A 13,648-nucleotide genomic window follows, 5' to 3' on the forward strand; every position below is an offset into this window, starting at 1 on the left:
TCATCACATGACATTTTCCTCTTCTTATAAGGACCGTAGTCATATTGAATTAGCGTTTATCCTAATAACTTTATATTAACTTAGTTCTATCTGAATATCCAATAAGGTCACATTCACAGTTACTAAGAGTTAGGAGGTAAGCATATCTTTTGGAGAGAGACAATTAAACTAAAGATTTTTCTCCATTTCTCTCCTTAAAATAACTCTTCCCCTCTGTTTTCATAAAGCTATTATTCCAAAAATAATTGAATTCATTCTGCTAAAACTCCATCAACTGAAGTTAAGGTCGATCATTTTTCTAAGTCATCAGCAAATCATTCTGAATTCTAAGAGAGTATGATGTGCCATTGTTCTACATTTTGAACTGTAGCCAAACTTGGAGAGCCACTAAATGGGCTCCCATATGTTGACTCTGAATCATTCATAAATAGTCTCTTGAACCGCCACACAACTGACATCTGACATAAATAAACAACCACATTTTTCTGGCTTGTTTATGAGCATGTCTTGGGGAGCAAAGTCAAAGCCTTCCTGAAGGAAAGATATATTACACCTATTGCTTTTCCCATCTACAAAGCTAGTGACTCTGTCACAAAAGAAAATTAGATTGGTCTGACATTATTTCTTCCTATGGCCAACTTGACTGTTCTCCAATCCTCTTCACTAGTTTAGGGATCCAAAGAGTAAAAACACACCTAGATATAACATTCTGCTTAAAATGTAAGACTTGCCCAAATTTTATGCACTATCTCCTTAAAATATAGCTATTTTGACCCTCTTGGATAAATGGGAATTTTTGGCCTGTTTGGTCTTGATAAGAAACTTTACAATACTCATAGAAAATTGCAAATTTCAGACAATCTTGATCCACAAAAAGAACCCATCACTTCAGCCTGTTATTTCTTTAAATTCCCCTGAAACTCCTTGAGACCATTTGTTGAACTGTGTAATAGAAACTGATATAAAGATGGGATATTAATATACTGATTTCCTTTCTTTGGGTTATATATCTAGCAGTGAGACTGCCAAATCACATTGTAGTTCTATTTTTAGCTTTTCAAGGAACTGCCATACTCTTCTTCATAGTGGCTATACAAATTTACATTCCCAACGGTGTATGAGGGTTTCCTTTTCTCTACATTCTCACCAGCATTCATTATTGCCTATCTTTTGGATAAAAGCCATTTTAGCTGGAGTGAGATGATATCTCATCATAATTTTGATTAGGTATCTGCACTCCCATGTGTACTGCAGCACTATTCACAATAGTCAAGATTTGGAATCAACCTAAGTGTCCATCAACAGATGAATGGATAAAGAAAACATGGTACATTTACACAATGGAATACTATTCGGCCATAAAAAAGAATGAGATCTTGTCATTTGCGACAACATGGATGGAACTGGCTGATATTATGTTATGTGAAATAAGCCAGGCACAGCAAGACAAACTTCACATAATATCACTCATTTGTAGGAGCTAAAAAGTAAAACAATTGAACTCTTGGAGTTAGAAAGTAGAATGATGGTTATCAGAATCTGGGAAGGGTAGTAGAGTGAGGAAAGTGCAGATAGTTAATGAGTACAAAAATATAGTTAGAGTGAATAATACCTAGTATTTGATAGCACAATAGGGTAACTACATCTAACAAGAATTTATTGTACATTTTAAAATAACCACAAGAGTATAATTGTAATGTTTGTAACACAGAGAAATAAACAATTGAGGTGATGAAGGCCCAATTTACCCTGATGTGATTATTACACATTGTATGCTTGTATCAAAATATCTCATGTAACCCATAAATATATATACCTATTATGTACCAATAAATATTAAAAATAAAATATTTTTTAAAGGAGCACCAAAAGTTAGAAGACAAAACAATTAAACTTGACTGAATAAGTGAATTGCTTAATTGCTCTGTAAGAATATTTTTCTATTTTGATATTATAACATAAAAGTCGTATGTTGATATATTAACTATCTTGAATATGGAGAAGAAATCTTACTGTTAGGTTGAGTGAGTTTATGCCATTTTTTACCCACAGCCAATTTTGACCTTACAATGAATGACACCGTATTACTGAATTCAGGAAGAACAGAATTTTATTCACTAAATTTCACTACCTGCAAATTATCTTGAAACCTTTGGGTTATCTGGGAAGACGTTAGTAGCTTGTCACTGTGTGTGACATTTGCCTATGCTCGTGGCTGAGTGTGAAGGGATCCAGCTACATTTGGTTGGAAAGGCAGTCTGAACCATTTAGTTTCACTTTAGCAGCCACTCTCAGGTGCCAGATTGTTTCTGAGACCAAGTTTCACTGTCTTGACCTTGATTAAAATTTGTCCATCAACCTTTGGTCTTCTCACCTCCCTTTTCTACAATGGATCTGTTGCATTAACTTCTACACTTGCTTCCTTTCATGGGTTTTATCCCTGTCATGTCTTTTTTCCATTATTCCACTTTTTGGTCTTCCAAGAGATTCCATTCAACACATTTCTGGCAAAGACCTCCTGAGGTATTATGAACTATCATTATGTTACTGGATACTCAACTTTGGCTGTGTGTTCCAATATTTGCTATTAACGGGTGGTAGGAAACTGGGCTGTCTGAAATTTTTAAAAACCTTGTTTTATTTTCATACCCAGTATGTACAACAAATAGGTCTCTGACATTTGATGTTTGCTGCTAATTGATTTTTCAAGATTTGCAGCTATCTAAAAAACATCAGAGTTCTGATTTCTCAGCAATCTAAACAAGTATGATTTGGGGTTTTGCAGATCTTTAGAATTACCTCTGTGTGTGCATCAAACCTGAACTAGGGATTAGAAACCAAGTAACACAGATACATTAATAAAAATAGGTATGTATATCAAGTATAATAAAATAATAAATTGGTTTTAATCTCATAGGAAAATTTGTTCAAAACATGAAAAATGGTTAACCTAATTTCAGTGAGAAAAATCTCAGATTGTTTGGTGGACATTGAATGGATAAAACACTTCTTTTGTAATTTTTATTGCTTTTATTTTTATTTTAGCTTAAAATTCAAATTCCCTAAATAGGCCCTCTATGGTCTTAGTTCTTCTGACCCCATCCACCTCCAACTCCAACTCTTAGACAACGTTAATATGTCCAAGAAAAAAAAAATTCATTTTCTGAAATACAATGCTTTTCTCCTTGGTAGTAAACTCTTGTACAGATTGTACTCACTTGATTAAAATAGTTTTCCCCTCTGTCTTTACATTTCTATTTTCTTCTCATCCTTAAGACCTCACTTAATAAATGACTTCTTCCCAGAGGCTTTCCCTAACTTCTTAACTGTGTGAAGTGCCACCGCTCTCTACCCCATACAACACTCCACTGCCCATAACATGCACTTACCACCATGTGTTGGGACAATCTGGCTCTTCTCATTCCCTTTCTTGGCCATGAACCCCATGAGAGCATAATACATGTATAAGTACACTCCCAAGTATGTGGACAATGTTTAGTCATTATTTGTTGAGTGAATGAAGCATGAATAAATGTGAATGTTGGAAAATCTCCTAGAATAATTATACTGCTCAGTTGAGGCCAAAAATTGACCTTTATAAATTTGTCATTTATTGGAATGCAAACTTAGAGCTCAACTTTCTATTTTCAGCCTAGTCTTTCTCTTGAACTCCATAATTATGTATGCAATTTCATCTTCAGCATCTTCAGTTGGATGTGTAATTCCAAACTGCACACGTACAGGAGATGTTTTGACTGTTTTCCCACAAACTTGACCTATCCACAGGCTTTTTCATCTCTGTTTTGGCATTTACATAGATAAGAATAAATAAATATATCTCTGTGCAATCATCAAGTCCCATGTCTTGGATTCATCTTTGACTCTTCTTCTTCTCCTAGTTGCAACACGCAATGTATCAGCATATTTCCTTAAATCCACTTTAAACATATATTCAAACTTTGACAATTTCTCATCGGTTTTCCAAGCTATCATCTTCTCTTACCTGCATTGTAACAATAGACTCCTAACAGGTCTCCTTGCTTGATACCAAAGTTATCAATTACCTTCAGTTTATTCTCACATAATCAGAGCAACTCTCTTAAAACACAAGGAAAACTACATCTTTCCTCTGCTCATCAGCTTCCAATGGCTTCCCACTTCACTGAGAGTACAGACTAAAGACCTTTCGGTGGCCCACAAGGCTCTTGGTGATGAAGCCTTCTTAACCTTGCTGACCTTTCCTCCTATACTGTCTTCCAATCCCAACTCCAATGACATTGATGTCCTTGATGTCCCTTCAGTGATCCTTAGCCTGTTGTACACCCATACAGAAATGGTCTTCTCTCAGATATAACAGTCTCTCATTTCCTACAAGTCTTTGCTCCAATATCATCTTCTCAAGGAGGCCTTTCTGAACCATCTTTCAAAAAATTGCTGTCATCATTGACATTACTCTTCTACCATTCTTGTTTTCCTTTTTTAATTTTTCTTTTATATAGTGCATTTTACCTTCTAATACATTGCACTATTTACTAGCAGGGATATTGTTTCTTCTGTTAACTGTTGTGTTCCCAGTGACTAGAACAGACTTAGCACTTAATAGGCATTCCATATTTGTTAAAAATTAATGTATGAAACACTAAGTCTAAAACCTAAATAAGCCTTGTTCCATGTTTTCATGAACCTCATATAAGAAAAATCTAGGAAAAGACCCTTCATAGTAATGAAAAGCCAGGGAAAGCCTCTTGTAACTCCCAGTGAGACAATGGGCTTTCCTAGAAAGTCATATTTTAATGTTCCTACCAATTTAATTTGTTTTAACTTTAAAAATATAAATGTTAAGTGTGGTGCCCAGGTAACAGCTGACTTCGAAAGACACAAGCTAGAATTCAATTTTTGCCTGGGGAATTTTGCCTAGTCAAGTTGAACAGATATTTTATATTTTACCCTAAAATTTAAGTATCTCTGGCCCAGTGAATTTTTTTTTCCATGATGTAAATTGTTCCCAAGCTTTCCATATGATTCCCTTTCAAGGGAAAATTTTCTAGTTTTGTGTGGTTCATGTTTTTTTCACCCCTGAAATTCCAAGATCACTTAACTGTGATTCAGTAACAGCCCACTTTTCTTTTACTTTGTCATAGCTTAAAAGGAGCTCTTGCTCTAGTGGCCCCTGAATGCAAAACAAGCTTTACCTGGCCACAGGTATGCTTGTCCGTGGTTGGTAATGAGAAAGTAGGAATTCTTAAGGCAGGATGAGTATAAAGTGAATTTATCTGGTTTTGTTCAGAGACCATGGCTCAAAAATCAGGCACCATGTGTGGTTCTCATTCCCCAATTGTAAATGTTGAAACCCCATTAAAGAAACTACCAGAGCATTGTCATAAATATCTCAAATAGAAGTTTGCAAGAAAACACTGCTGTTAAAAAACAGTAAGCCTTGAAACTTACACTGTGATGAAGCCCTAAGGTTGATAATTCAAACCAAGACATTTCTCTTTTATGTGATTTGCTAGGAGATTTTCTTGCTTTATTTTCTTGAAGCCATATGACTAGTTAAAAATCCATACATTTGGTATCTAGGAACTAACTAAATTTAAAACCACAGAACCAATCTTTCTTAATGTGTGTTTCCAACTATTTTACAATTTGTGAACATTGGCTTTAAATTGGCCTGTACATCTGAGCTAGTTGTGGTCATTAGAGAATTCCAACCTAGATAAAATTTTTGCAACCATAGCCCACAGTAAAAACACTATAAATTGAACAGAGATTTCTTCTGCTTCTCTTATTCTTTTCTTCTGACTCTCAACCTATTAAAACCATTTTTTAAGGCTGATTTGGGAAGAAAATGTTAAAGCTTTTATACTTTCAAATTTATATTAAAAAACAGGAAATTATTAAGTACTTAACAATGGGCCAGATATGAGAGCTTACAGAAATATAAAGATGACAAATGCAAAGGCCCTGCCAACATGAAAAAGGATAAGTGGCATTCATATATGCTCTCTGAAGTGTGGCAGATGCTGCTTGTTACTTGTATCATATCCATTATTCTCTTCTACCTGGCTAACAAGTCCAGTAGTCAGGTGCACAGCCCTAGAGAATAACTCTGCCGTCCTGGCATCTCTTTTTTTTTTTTTTTTTTTTTTTTTTTTTGGTAGTCTGAGGATAGGTATTTTGTTTCACATATTTTATTTTTATCATTATTATACTTTAAGTTTTAGGGTACATGGGCACAACGTGCAGGTTTTTTACATATGTATACATGTGCCATGTTGGTGTTCTGCACCCATTAACTCGTCATTTAGAATTAGGTATATCTCCTAATGCTATCCCTCCCCACTCCCCCCACCCCACAACAGTCCCTGGTGTGTGATGTTCCCCTTCCTGTGTCCATGTGTTCTCGTTGTTCAATTCCCACCTATGAGTGAGAACATGCGGTGTTTGGTTTTTTGTCCTTGCGATAGTTTGCTGAGAATGATGGTTTCCAGCTTCATCCACGTCCCTACAAAGGACATGAACTCATCATTTTTTATGGCTGCATAGTATTCCATGGTGTATATGCGCCACATTTTCTTAATCCAGTCTATCATTGTTGGACATTTGGGTTGGTTCCAAGTCTTTGCTATTGTGAATAGTGCCGCAATAAACATACGTGTGCATGTGACTTTATAACAGCATGATTTATAATCCTTTAGGTATATACCCAGTAATGGGATGGCTGGGTCAAATGGTATTTCTAGTTCTAGATCCCTAAGGAATCGCCACACCAACTTCCACAATTGTTGAACTAGTTTACAGTCCCACCAACAGTGTAAAAGTGTTCCTATTTCTCCACAACTTCTCCAGCACCTGTTGTTTCCTGAATTTTTAATGATCATGCTACCTGACTTCAAACTATACTACAAGGCTAGTAACCAAAACAGCATGGTACTGGTACCAAAACAGAGATATAGATCAATGGAACAGAACAGAGCCCTCAGAAATAATGCCTCATATCTACAACCATCTGATCTTTGACAAACCTGACAAAAAAAAGCAATGGGGAAAGGATTGGCTATTTAATAAATGGTGCTGGGAAAACTGGCTAGCCATATGTAGAAAGCTGAAACTGGATCCCTTCCTTACACCTTATACAAAAATTAATTCAAGATGGATTAAAGACTTACATGTTAGACCTAAAACCATAAAAACCCTCAAGGGGAACTACAAACCACTGCTCAAGGAAATAAAAGAGGATACAAACAAATGGAAGAAATTCCATGCTCATGGGTAGGAAGAATCAATATTGTGAAAATGGCCATACTGTCCAAGGTAATTTACAGATTCAATGCCATCCCCATCAAGCTACCAATGACTTTCTTCACAGAATTGGAAAAAAACTACTTTTAAGTTCATATGGAACCAAAAAAGAGCCCTCATTGCCAAGTCAATCCTAAGCCAAAAGAACAAAGCTGGAGGCATCACGCTACCGTCCTGGCATCTCCTAAAGCTAAAAGTAACCACATGTGCTGACCAATGAAACTGCACATGAATGTCTTCTGGGGTTTCTAGAGAAGCTTTTGTATTTTCAATACAAGAAGGTAGATGTGGGTAGAGCCCTTCCTTCCTTCCTTCCTTCTTCTTCCTAAGCTGAATGAAGGCTTGATGTCAGAAACTACAGCAGTTCATTTTGACCATGACGTAAAAAATTCAACTCAGTAAGAAATGCGGAGTCAAGAATCCTTAATGTATCCTTAATACATCCTTAATAAAACTAGTGAGCCTGTGAGGCAACCATATCACTGACTGTACCTGTACATTTTCTGAAAACCAATTTATGCGTGTTTAAACTATTTACAAATCAGTTTTTCTGATCACTGCAACTAAAAAAATTCATAGCAAGCCCACGTGATCACAAGTTAGACACTTGGAGTATGATGGTGTTTCTGGCAGTGGCATTCTAGAGGTTTTTAAGGGCTCCAGTCATTGAATTCCTCATCTGCAGATACATAACTGACAGGTGTTGGAAGACGGGATGGCAAGAGGTGAAATCTTGCTTAGATGATGGACAAATTCAGGCAATGTGAATAAAATCCATAGCTCCTGAAAGTCTTTGGAGATACACTCATTTGTTTGAAGGTATTATTCCCATAAGCTATCTGTTTAAATGGAAATAAATCTGGAGGAGATAAGGCATTAAGCCATGGCAACATGAGAATGTGAAAAGAGCTCCAGCTTTGTAATCTTCCTGACATGGGACTAAAATCTTCCTTTCCTTGTCGTTACTCGTATGATGCTACTGAGCTTCTTTGGGCCTCAGTATCCTGATCTCAATGGATGAAGTATTAACACTGGCTTCACAGAGAACTTGATGAAGTTAAATATCATGTACACAATGTACACAGCAATTACTTGTACATGGTAGCCATTCCAAATGTGCTAGCTGTAATTTAATATTATTGTTAACATTATTTATTATTATTAGCTTAGCAAGTGATATACTTTTGCTGTGTCACCACCCAACTCTCACCTTGAATTGTAATAATTCCCATGTATCACGTGTAGGGCCAGTTGGAGATAATTGAATCATGGGGGTGGTTTCCCCCATACTGTTCTCCTGATAGTGAGTAAGTCTCACAGGATCTAATGGTTTTATAAACGGGAGTTCCCCTGTATAAGCTCTCTCTTTCCTGCCACCATGTAAGATGTGACTTTGCTCCTCCTTGCCTTCCAAAATGATTATGAGGCCTTCCCAGCCACATGGAACTGTAAGTCAATTAAACCTCTTTCCTTTACAAATTACCCAGTCTTGGGTATGTCTTTATTAGTAGCATGGGAATAGACTAACACAGCAAAGATTGGCTTAAAAGGTTTCTGTTAAGATGGCAGTGAGGAGGGAACACTTGGCAAGGACATTTTCCTAGGTGAGCATAGAGCATTAAAGGGAGAAACTTTTCCATTTTATCCACAGATATGGACAAAGGCTTTCCCCTTTCTTTAAATGGACAGTTAAGACAGCTAAATGTAATTCCTACAGTCTCCCCACATATGCAATGCCAATAAGAAATGCTGCCTTGGTAAATGACAAACATGAAGCTGGGTTTGCTGAGGACTACACAGAGATTCCCAAATCAGAGATCAAAGATAGCTCTGGGGGGTTTTGTTTGTTGTTTTATTTTGTTGTTATTGTTGTTTATTCCTTTATTTGTTTAGTGTAAATGATTTGGTGTATGGTAATACCAAGAAAGCCAGTCCTGGTATAGGAGATTTGCAGAAGGAAGGAGTTTTGGGTTAGGGTTAGCTGAGTTACTTTAATGTACCTGCAGTACACTCACATGGGTATCAGGGATGATTTAACAACAGGAGGAGTAAGAAAAGAATATGGTTCAATTCCAGACCCAAAGATTACCCATTTAAAAAAGCCAAAATGAGAAAAACAAGATTAGCAAAGGAGTTAGAAAATAAGCACTAATAAAAGCAAGAGGAAAGTTGGGAGGATTCAGTATCATTGACCAAAGGTAGTTATAAGTTCTAGAGAAAATCGCATGGTGGAAATAAATCCATACTTCACTAGAGCATATCTGAAAGACTTTCCTACTTTAGTCATTACAATTATAAATAAAACAGTCAATATTAAAATTTCTAGAGGATTTTCACTAACTGAAGCATTGCAGTAACTATAGATATTAAAAGACATTACATTGTACTAAATTCAATAGCTCATAGTCTAGTTTCATTTAGATGAACAAATATTCTACTCAGCATAATATTTAATAGAAACTCCATACTTTGTGATTAGCACTTGAATTTGTAAAGTTACCAGTATATAAGAGGTTTGTCCTAAAAATAAGGAGATCTCTTTTTACAAATACATCATCCAAATAAACACTGCCCTTCATTTCATTACCTAGGTAGGTCATGTATTGCTCCATTGATGCTGCCCTTATTCATGATGATTAAAGCCTTTGGGAGGTATTCCTTCAGAACAATGTAAGTACTACAGAGAGCATGTATTTTAGATTTATTCAATCCTAAATTTGAAATCTTGTATTGCTTTTTACTGTATGACCTTGGGAATATTACCTAAGTCTCAATATGTTTGTCTGAATGGTGGAAAAAATAATACTGAGTTGCTATGAAGATGACATAAAATAGTACAGACTAATCACCTAATACAGTGGCTGGACCATATTAGAACTTTAGCAAGTTCTTGTTGATACTGGTATTATTAGCCTCAGGGTGGTTGGCAACATCTCATTTCTTTGTAACTATGTGTCATAGTTGTATGTCAACCCTACTTCTTGTTCTCAAAATAATAAGTAATTTTTAATAATCCATCTTATTGTATAGATTTTGTTCTGAATGACTTTGAGTGCTCTCTAAAACTTAAATTCATTTTCAAATGGTCAAGAAGGAACAGTTGCTAAATTCTAATGAATGTGTCAAAGACTATAAAGGAAGTTTCAAAAAAAAGAGTTCAAAAATATTTTAGGTAGTAGCATCATTGTTGCAATAAAAACCAACTCTCTCAAGTCACCTTGAGAGCCAAAAGTAATTCAAATATGAAATATCTTTTTAAAAGTAAAATGAATCCTATTACCTCATAACCATATGTCAATCTTAATGAATAAGATTTTAAAGATAAAATCTTACATGAAAGTTAACTATATATTTAATCAATTAAAATATTTGCCCCAAGTATCCTTCAGCTGCATGATTTATTTGGCAGGCAATTATTCATGGTAGCATTTTGATGTCACCTGTATTAGACATTTTAAAAAAAGAACGAATACGATGAACCTGCACGACATTTTATATCCAATGCACCATTAAAATTCATATCAATTAAACACAAAAATTAAGACTGTATCATGTATATTATATAAAATTTATAAAGTGAATAGGGAAATGAATCTATTTATACATTTAATTGTTTTCTATTTGTCCAATAAATAGTTTTAGTGAAATGTTCTAAATTAGTGCACCGTGTGATTAAGGTATTTTAATTTCATCAAATTTACATGCAGCTTTTGTATTTGCTTCTATTACATGGAGCTAGTCTCAGTCAACATTTTCATATACTGACATTAATTTGTTTAAACTTCTATTTGTTTTAATATTTCTTGAGAACTTGATTAACATTTTAACAGCTTTGTGCTAGGTATTTTATGTGAATTATATACCTTCTTATTTTATTCTAATAAAAATCATCGTGAAGTAGGCTCTATTATTAATCACACTGAGGGACGAGACAGTTGATGTTTAGAGATTAAGAATTTTGCCACAAATGACCCAAGTGCTGTAAAACAGATCTAGGAATCAAGTTCTAAAGTCTTTTAATGCTCAAATAAAAGTCCACCTGCTCGGTAATGAGGAAAAACAGAAATAAGAATGGTTACAATGCCTTCTCCTTCTAAAGACTGCTAATGACTTACTGATTCTTGAAATATTCTGAAAATAAAGAACCTAATATGAGAAAGGCTATTCTTTAATATTAGACCAACACTGAACCCGCCACACAACATTGCACAGTGGTTTAGAGCATGGGCCCTGCCAGCTTTCAAACCTGCTTCCTATTTGTCACCATCTGACTCTAGACATTTTATTTACCTACAATTCAGTTTTCTTATCTGTCAGTGAGGGTGAGACTCTACCATATAGAATTGTTGTAAGGATTGAAAAAGCAAGTGTTAGTTAAAAATTACTTAGAATAGTGCCTGTCACATAATAAATACTAGGCACATATCTATTAAGAATAAATTATTTTTAAAATCTGTGACAGAATAGTCAAAGCCATTGTCAATTTAATGTACTCAGCTGGTATATTTTGTTTATGCCCCTAGAGAAGACTTATTTCTCACTATTAATCACTCAATGGAAGGGTCTTCGCACTTATTCAGAGTAATTATTGATTAGATGATTTACCTACTGATCATACTTCCTAACTTTGGTACTTTTTCTTACTCTCTCATTTAACAGAGCATAAAGACACATAGTCTTAGTTCTAAGTGAAGACATAAAATAAAATATATTCAAAATTAAGTCTACTTATTCTGATGTCTGGCACCTGAAGAGGCTTTTCCATGAATAAATGTAGCTTATTAGCTCTTGTGGAATGTTTTCATGTGCAATGATTCTAAGCTGAGTTGGCTATACTTATGATGAGAAAGTCAATAAAATGTCATTTTAGTTAATAAATTAATTTTGCTTTCATCAGTCAAAAATAAGTAAAATAATTTTAAAAAGTACCACATGCCTTTCAAAGATTCTACCAGGAAATTCAAGACAGTTGAATAGCCAAACAGACAATTGTCTAAAAAAAAAAGGAAAAAGACAAAGAGAAAAAAGAAATAGAAAACATAAGGCAGCCCCTAAAGCCTGACAATGATTCATTAATTTTCTGACTTTTTCTGATAAACTAATTATGCACTGTGAAATACAGAGGCCACTAGCAATGTGTGCCTGTTTAAATTAAATTACATTAAATAGTTCATCTCACTAGCTACATTTCAAGTATTCAAAAGCCACATGTGGCTAGTGGCTACTATATTGGGTACAGCAGATATAAAACAGTTCCCACCTCAAACCTCAGATCAGAATCTGCATTTTAACGAGATCTCCCAGGTGATCTATAAACTCAAAGTTTGAGAAACAGTGACTAACTCATTCAATAATTTATCTTTGGCTTCACGATTATTGCAGTATAAAACACTGAATTGATTTTTCAGTGTAGTGAAATACTGATGTCTGTGTCTTGTGAGAAAAGGCAATATCCAATTATTTGATATTAGCTCTTCTAATAGTAAGAAAAACATGCCATCTTGGTTTTCTATAAACTCTCTAATTTTTCTTGGCTTTTTGTAAATTAATAAGCTCTTTTATTTTGTTCCCATATTCAGGGACAACTTTGATAAGTACTGGTAAGAAAATAAGCAGAAACTCTAAATTTGAAGTCTTCATTCTCATCTTACTATGTTCTATTAAATATTATTTATAATAAAAGCTGTAGGCTAATTCAGAAATAAGACTCCCATCAAAATGCATGTAAATATATTAAGCAAGTTAAGAAAGGCTGGAGACTAGGAAAATGACTATTCCACTAAGAAGTTTTGAAGTGGAACAGAGACACTGCTTTTAAGAGAAATATCGCCAGGGCTACTCATCAAGATGTTTCCAGATCACATGCTTTATATTGTTGTATGAAACCTGAGAGAGCAGAACTGGTGAAATACATCAACCAAGATGAAAAATTATTGCAACTTTGAAAACAGAAATGGCTGTAAAAATTAAAACTGATGAGACTCGGAGTTTAAGAAACACAAGGCCACAAATCCCCCCATGAGACAGACTTCCTTGAGGACAATGACTATCTTCCATTTCTGTGTACCATGTGCCTGTAATAGTGTTGGAAACAGAGTAGGCACTCAATAAATATTTGTCAAACTATACTTCATTGAATTATCTTCAGTTCATGCATGGGAAAAAGCACTTTCCATGCTATCATGATTGTTCACCTGAGAAATCAAATTAAGAATTTGATTATGCTCAAGTATCTCATTCTAAAATGAACTTCGTTACCTAGAGTAAAAATGTAGAACTACCCTTCATTGAGAAAATGAAGTAACAATAAAATTATAGAGACAACTGTAAGTCAAATTAGGTGAGA

At 34.8% G+C, this 13,648-nt stretch overlaps 1 long non-coding RNA gene across 1 annotated transcript in view; it reads left to right on the plus strand.

Moving 5' to 3' along the window:
• Positions 1-12,940, plus strand: part of LOC129019080 (uncharacterized) — a 29,567-nt gene extending 16,627 nt beyond the window's left edge. The window contains exons 5-6 of the long non-coding RNA XR_008495500.2: positions 9,894-9,972; positions 12,882-12,940. This is a non-coding gene — a long non-coding RNA (uncharacterized LOC129019080). The remainder of the gene's footprint in view (positions 1-9,893; positions 9,973-12,881) is intronic.
• The last annotated feature ends 708 nt before the right edge of the window (positions 12,941-13,648 follow it).

Source organism: Pongo pygmaeus, chromosome 17 (genome assembly GCF_028885625.2).
Source record: "Pongo pygmaeus isolate AG05252 chromosome 17, NHGRI_mPonPyg2-v2.0_pri, whole genome shotgun sequence".
Classification (NCBI taxonomy): Eukaryota; Metazoa; Chordata; class Mammalia; order Primates; family Hominidae; genus Pongo; species Pongo pygmaeus.